This window comes from Limulus polyphemus, unplaced genomic scaffold (genome assembly GCF_000517525.1).
Source record: "Limulus polyphemus unplaced genomic scaffold, Limulus_polyphemus-2.1.2 Scaffold5181, whole genome shotgun sequence".
In the NCBI taxonomy this organism is placed as follows: Eukaryota; Metazoa; Arthropoda; class Merostomata; order Xiphosura; family Limulidae; genus Limulus; species Limulus polyphemus.
This window is the reverse complement of record NW_013670791.1, coordinates 26617-34228: the sequence shown is the minus strand read 5'-3', so window position 1 is coordinate 34228 and position 7612 is coordinate 26617. Positions and strand designations below refer to the sequence as shown.

Genomic DNA, 7612 nt, shown 5'->3' with positions numbered 1-7612 from the left:
AAACTACAGGATAATTCTAGAAAGGAGAGAGCGTGAGAATCACATGATCTCGATGATGCAACAATATGTTTAGTGATGAACCTACAGAGCTGAATAATTAATTCAAAACAAAATCAAAGCATCTTTTAGAGTAAGCAAGTTTTTATTTAATTACAACATTTCAACTCATAGCATCGAGTCATCATTAAACAAGAGTACTTTTCTGAATGTAACTCTTCCCTGATGATGACTCAATATATTGTAATTATTAAATAAGAGCTTGTCTGCTGTAAAAAAGAAACTTTTATTTTGTTTCGAATTAATTACAACAGGTGAAATATTAAAATCATAAGATTTAGAATGTAATACATCTTCATACTTGTAACTATAAGTACGTATTACTCCATCTTATTATATCAATACATACAGGATAAAAAAATTACTTTTAACCATTATGAAAGTGTTAAAATAAATATTGGTAATACTAAAAACAACTGATTCAAATTCCATCATCAGCATTTAAGCCCTCAAAAAAGATAGTTCACAATATTCTAACTACAGAAAACAGTATTAAGCAAATGAGCACAAAAGTTTCAGCTAGAAACAAATATAAGCTAACTAATCCACCTGAACTTGTATCCAATTACATGATGAGAATAAGAATCATCCCATCCTTCTTCATAACTTTAAAATTCTCAACTTCAGATTATGAACTTTATATTAAAGAAAACTTCTCCATTTTCAATGCTAGTTATAACTCCTTGCTGTTGTCATTAATTTAATCAATTCCAATTATTTTATTTTTTTAAGATGCAGTGTTTATATATATTTAAGCCTTTCTTTATAATGTTTTCTCATATTAAACATATGCATGTCACACATTTTATCGTTACATTCATTATATTTTTCTTTATATAAAAAACTACTCACTTTAAAAGCTACTTTTTTTTCTTTTTTTTGTAATTACAATATTGTGAACCTAGATTTTTGAGGTTTTAATGCTGGTGATGGAATTTGAAGCAATTACGAATGTCTGTAATTGAAGATGTTTTTTTATTCTACCATGTTTTTTAATGTTTATTATAAAACTTTGTTTTCCACCTGATGAATCAGTTACAAATACTCTTACACAGTAGTATGGATATGATGAGAAATTATTTCAAGGCTCTACTACTTAATATTGTTGTCACTGACAGAAGAGTTGAAAACAAAATATTGTTGATAAAAACACCTAAAAAAAACAACATATTATAGATAGTCTTGAATTAAAGAAAACATTTTGTGGATTCACTATCATCATCTTAACAATCTGATTGAAAATATCAACTAGGGAACCATCACAAACTAATTTCAGTGAGAAAATCTAGTTATATAAATCCTGATAATTTTATTTTTCATTTCAGTGTTCTTAACTTAAGTGAACAATGTCAAAATACTATATTAAAAGGTTTAAGTTTTTATCTACCTACCCATAAACTTAGTTTCTCAAATTACTTTTTTTCATTTGAATGTATCTACAGGACTCTTAAATCCTATCCTAATTTTAAACCTGGCAAGTTCTTTATCAGATCTCCAGATAACAACAGTGTTTCAGTTAATCTGGCCAGATAACAACAGTGTTTCAGTTACTGGCAAGTTCTTTATCAGATCTGTTTAAAATGACAACACCTGCACTTTTATCTGGCTGATTATGTTTACAAGATAGAAGACAGTTTAAATAACAGAAGAAAGTTTAAAACCCTCAATAATGACTGGCTTAAGCTTACTCTCAAGCATGAGGAAAAGCTTCAACAGATGCTAAGATATTTAAAAAAACTGTAAATTCATCTCTGAAACTACTTTTTTGGAATTATATTTTCAGGTTCCTATCCTGCCTTATATACAAGTACTGTGTAAAAGTGTTAGGACAAAGTCAAAAATTATATTTCAGACTACTTTCAAAGAACAATGGAAGGCAGATCACATTCTCTAATGGCATGGAAGAATTAGCCCCGTAAAATGGAAAGAATGACAAAATATTCTCTTGTCCTAACACTTTTGCACAGTACTGTAAGGCTTACCAGAAACACACAATGGTTTACTTCCCATCTATTCTTAGTTTCTGTGCTTACAAACTTGCTAAATACCTTTTACCTGTATTAAACTCGCAAACTAAAAAAATGTTTGTGTTAAAAACTTTTTCCTTCACTCAAAAGATATCTAAATTTCATAGTACAAGCCAATTCAACATGGCTAGCTTGGATGTTCAGTCCTTATTCATTAACATACCACTCAAAGAAGCAGTTAAAATAATTATTAAACAATTATTCTCAACCAGTGATGTCTTGCATTCTAGCTTTCACCAACAAAAATTCAAACAGTTTCTTAAACTGCACTTCAAGGACATTAAATGGTCAACTTTATGAACAAATAGATTGGGTGATGATGGGATCATTTCTAGGTCAGACTCTTGCAAAAGTTTTATCTAGCTGTTATTATGAATGTAAGTAACTGGATATATGCTCCCTCTGTTACTAACCAGTATTATATAAGATATATATTGATGATGTTTTCTACTTTTTGCATAACACTGATGGTGCCAAGAAGTTTTTAGAATACTTAAATTCACAACATCTATGTACAAATTTTTACATGTGAGATGGTAGAAAACAATAACTTTGCTTCTTTTTAGACATCCGAGTAAACAAAACAAACAATCTCTTTATCATAAAAAAACATTTAATGGTTTATGCATTTGTTTTGACAGTTTCATATCAGGCTCCTTGTTCTAAATATCCTCAATAGAGTGTATAAACAATATTCAGACTAATTTAATCTTCACCCTGAAATTTCCAAGTAATAATTAAGAAGTTAGCACAGAGGATCACCTACAAAAGTTGTAATGGTTTTCAATTGGTCATATGGTAGCTGTAAAGCTACCTATATTGATAAAACTATGTGTCACCTACAAATATGCAAACAAAAGTATGTGGTAATTTTAGCTAGAAGTCGATATAACTTAACTAATCCATCTGAATCTTATATCCAATTATACAGTGAGAGTAAGAAACTTCACCTCCTTTTTGAAAACTTGAAAATTCTCAATTCCAGGACAACAGATTACAAACCCTTTATTAAAGAAAGCCTTCCCATTTTCAATGATCACTCAACACTATAATAATAATATTAATTCGTCCCTGTTGTCATTAATCTAATCAATTCCAGGATTCTAATGTTTTTATTTGATTATCTTTTTTTTGAAGATGCAGTGTCTATACTTATACTTAAGCCTTTCTTTATAATGTGTTCTCTTAACAATATTCTTAAACATATACATGCCACACATTTTATCATAGATTCCATTATATTGTTACTGTTTAAATCTGTGTCCTTTCTAAACATTTGAATATACATAAAACTACTTGCTTTTACCATGTTCTTAATAGTTCTTACAAAAATTCATTTTCCATCTTATGAAAGTGTATAGAGTTTGTCAAAAGTCAAAGATATTAAAATCTTAAGAAGGCAAGTAATATCTATATACTAAAGAACAACCTTCATTTTTGTTCATTTTAGGTTTATTCTTCTTGATTAAAATAGATTCATTAATCTTTCATTCACAAAAACTATATCTGATAAGATGTTATCTGCTTGTGGTATCCTTTATTTTTTTCTATAATGTTTAGCAATAGCATTATTAGTATTGAGGTTTTGGATGTCACGTTTTTAAATATTCTATCATATATGGGTCAGAATATTTCTTCTACATAAGTACCAGAGCATCTGCTACAAATTACTTCAGAAATAACTTTCTTAAAATGGCACCAATCATGTAGTCCATATTTAGCAGTTATACACTTGTGTTTCTTTCTTATATGCTTAACTTGTTATTAAGGATTTAAAGCCTGGTTTTTGTACTATTTTAATAGATAAGTCTAATGTTCCAATTATTTTGGTGATATTACCACTTACACAGTATCACCCAAGTAATCTTTAATTTTCTGTTCCTTACTTCCATAGTGCAATGGAACATTTCTGTCTTGTTTTTGCGTATCAAAATCTATGTTTTTTATATATTCCTGTGGGTAAAAATGTTTTCTTAAAAAGAGTCACCAAATTTCCACCAGCTTCCTTTTATACTTCTTTATCACAGACTTTATCAACTCTATAGAAGTAACCAGTAACTACAACTATTTTTACAGTATGGGTAGAAATGCAAACAAAAGGCTTTTGTAGGTGGCTTGCTCCTTAGATTTGTATTTAATATTTCTCTAGATTCAACCTAAACTCTGACATTAGCAATAAGTAGCACATTGCTTGGATGGCTTAAAAGACTGATCAACTAGAACACTAAGATCCTTTTCTTCCATAACATATTTAGAGCCACTTAATAGTTTCCATGAGTTTTTGAATATAATTCATGCATTCATAAAATTTACACTCACTTATGGCAGGTAGAAATTTCCCATTTTTAAGTACCATCATTCATGTTAAGGATAGGGAAATCATTACTAGTATTTGTTACATTGTATTATGACCATGATAAGAGAAAATATAGATAATTTAGAACTTTTAAAGATTTCAACTTATTGGTTAGAATGAAGTTTGTATTTAGGTACTCAGATTTAACAGGGAATGTTATAAACAAATTAAAAGAAGTAGTTATGGAGAATAGAGTAGCAGTAAGACACATGAGAAACACAATATTTAAAATGTGGCCTAGTCAGTGACACCTACAATGAAATTATTGCCATATCCTCTTCAAATGGGATAAAAATGAACAATATCCATTGTAAACAGGATAGAACTCTAATTAAGCCAGTGTGAGTTATTCAAGAAAATGATACATGCTGTTAATATGAGCAGCGACTAAGTCTAGTAACAGATGCATAATCTATTTAAAACCCATGATATACTTTCAGTGCAAGATTTGTAAGCAGATGGTATTAGTCTCAGAAGTAAGTTGAGCTAATGGTCTTTAGGATGGTTGTAGAATTTAAGAACTTCACTGTTATATGGTTTAAACTTTTCACTAATTGTGGATCTACATAAGCATCCTTCTTCATTTCATTTAATAGAATTTTAATTTCTAATATCATCTAAACCCCCTGTGTTTCAATGTTCCAATTTAGTTTCAGCTAGATTAGTGAACTTTTAGGTTATCGACAGCTTCTGACAAAGTTGAAATAACAAAATATGGAGTCAGTAAAGATACATCCTGAAGAAACAGATTCTTATTATATTTACATAAATTCTGTATTATTTTGTAAGAAGGAAATATTGTGTTAAAACCAATTAGAGCATTAATTATTTTTCTTTTTGCTTCAGCAATCTCACATACCACACTTACCTCTTCACTTTCTGTTTTTAATGTGGTGAGTCTGTTGTTCAACTGTTTGTACCTAAGATGAAGCTCCTCCTCGATGGTTTTATGAACCTGAACTTGACTAATCTATTTTGAGTAATTTAACCTTTGTTATTATTACTCATGCTAGTACATCCTATTTTTTATTATGACTAAATTACACAAAATCTTTTTTCTGAAATAATTATAAAGAACTGAATTCGTATACAAAGTTGAAAACAAAATACAAAATTTATGAACAGTTACAATATCTTGTTAAAGCAGATAAGCTACAACATTTCATGCCTCTTTTTCACATTTACAAATATAAACCTATCATTATTCAGAGAAATTTGGTAGAATCATGTTATATGTTTTTACTCTAGTTGCATGCATTTCTTCAGCTAACCAGAATTCTTTGTTAAATTAAACTTAGTGTAATTCCAACAAAATATAATGTGATTTTATGATTTTAGACATAAACTTGATCAGATTTAAATTGTAACCTTGTAAATCTTTGGAAAGAAAAGTACAAGTGTATATATGTTGAGTAGACTATAACTATTATGATGAATAAAAAACATGGTTTAAAAGTGATATCTATCCAAGTTTTATTTACTATTTTTGACATGGTGTTTATGGTGTGTTCATTCTTAATTTTAATTATAGCCCCCCCAGTAAGTTATAATACAGATTTATAATTCTAGATACCAGGTTTCACCACCCCTAGATAATTCATTGTGTAGCTTTGTGCTTAACTACAAACAAACAAACATAAAGTTCAATTATAAAATTAAACATAAAATTTGAAAAAAAAACTAATTTTACATATTGAAATAGTAAACCACTACAGACATAGAAACAATGAAAAATCGATTTTAAAAGCAATTAGATCTCTAGAATTTTGGAGTAAAAAAGTTATTTTAAGTATGAATGCAATGTTGTTAAGTTTACTTTCATGCTATTGTTTAATCTTTAACTTTTTTTAAAAGTAGCTTAAGTTCAGTTTATATGCTCATGATTTGGACAGGATTAAGTATTTTGTTAGTGGAGTAAGAATGAAACTTTACTATTTATTTATTATTTCATATTAAAATTTCCATACCTCATCTCCTTTGTGAGGCAGAAATTCAAACTTCTTTGGAACCATAAATGCAGAATTGTTGTATTCAAAATATTTTTGCTTATCCAAACGAGAATCTAGGTTGTTTAAGTATTTGAGCATTTTGTCCATTCTGTTCTGTTTGGCTTTTTTGAGGCACTCCTCAGAATTTACATACATTAATAATGAGCGTGAAAGGCAAGTATATAAACCAAAGTCCATGCACTGAAACAGAGAAATTTATAAATTATTTCTGAAAAAATGAACAAGTTCTTGTATAAAATAACATAATATTAAAGGACAGCAAGGGATCTTTTGTTCCATTTAGACCATCCTTTCCACTAAATTAAACTAAACACAAAAAACCTAAAAGCCAGCACTTATCATTCAAATATTTATCAAGCATTCCATTAAACTCCTTTAAATTAACTGCATCTACTACATCTGATGGTAACCTATTTCAAAAGCCAGTCACATTGTTAAAAGAATAAAGCTGTCAGCTGAAGATGACTCGGACCCTGGTAAAATTGATACTTTTATACCTAGTCTTATCATTTTCACTACTGATTATGAAAAAATAGATGCATTAACACTATCGATTTCCTTAATAATCTTAAACACCTCACTCAGATCCACTCTAACTCTTCTTTATTCAAGAGAAAAGAAGTTATCTTAACAGGACTCAAAAGTAGTGGGGGGCCGGGATGCAAATGGCTCCCAAAAATGCTGGCAGGCCTGTAAAAAGTGTCTGCTAGGTAGTTCACATGGCCTCTTAAAAGCAAAAGAGTCATTAAAAGTTTGATTCCACTTAAATAGATCTAAGCATTTTATAACCAAGCAGAACTTATGACAAACCATGAATGCACCTTCCCAAATTTATGAACACTCGTTATTCATATACAATCCACAAACGTCGTCTCTACGAATGCCCATGTACTCAAAGTAAATGCACTTTCATTAATAAGAATGCCATCACTTTGTCCAATTTTAAACTTTTTGTATCAGTGTAATGGAATTGATATATAAAATTTGATTTATATATATATTTTTAAATACAGAGTAATTATCTGAACTATTATAAAGATGACTACTGTTTTCAATGTGAATAAAGAGTATTATCTGAACTATTATAAAGATATGACTACTGTTTTCAATGTGAATACAGAGTAATTATCTGAACTATTATAAAGATGACTACTGTTTTCAAT

At 29.1% G+C, this 7612-nt stretch overlaps 1 pseudogene; it reads right to left on the bottom strand.

Annotated features, from left to right (window-relative positions):
* The window catches only part of LOC106472237, a 45389-nt pseudogene that overhangs the window by 20170 nt on the left and 17607 nt on the right, over positions 1-7612 (bottom strand).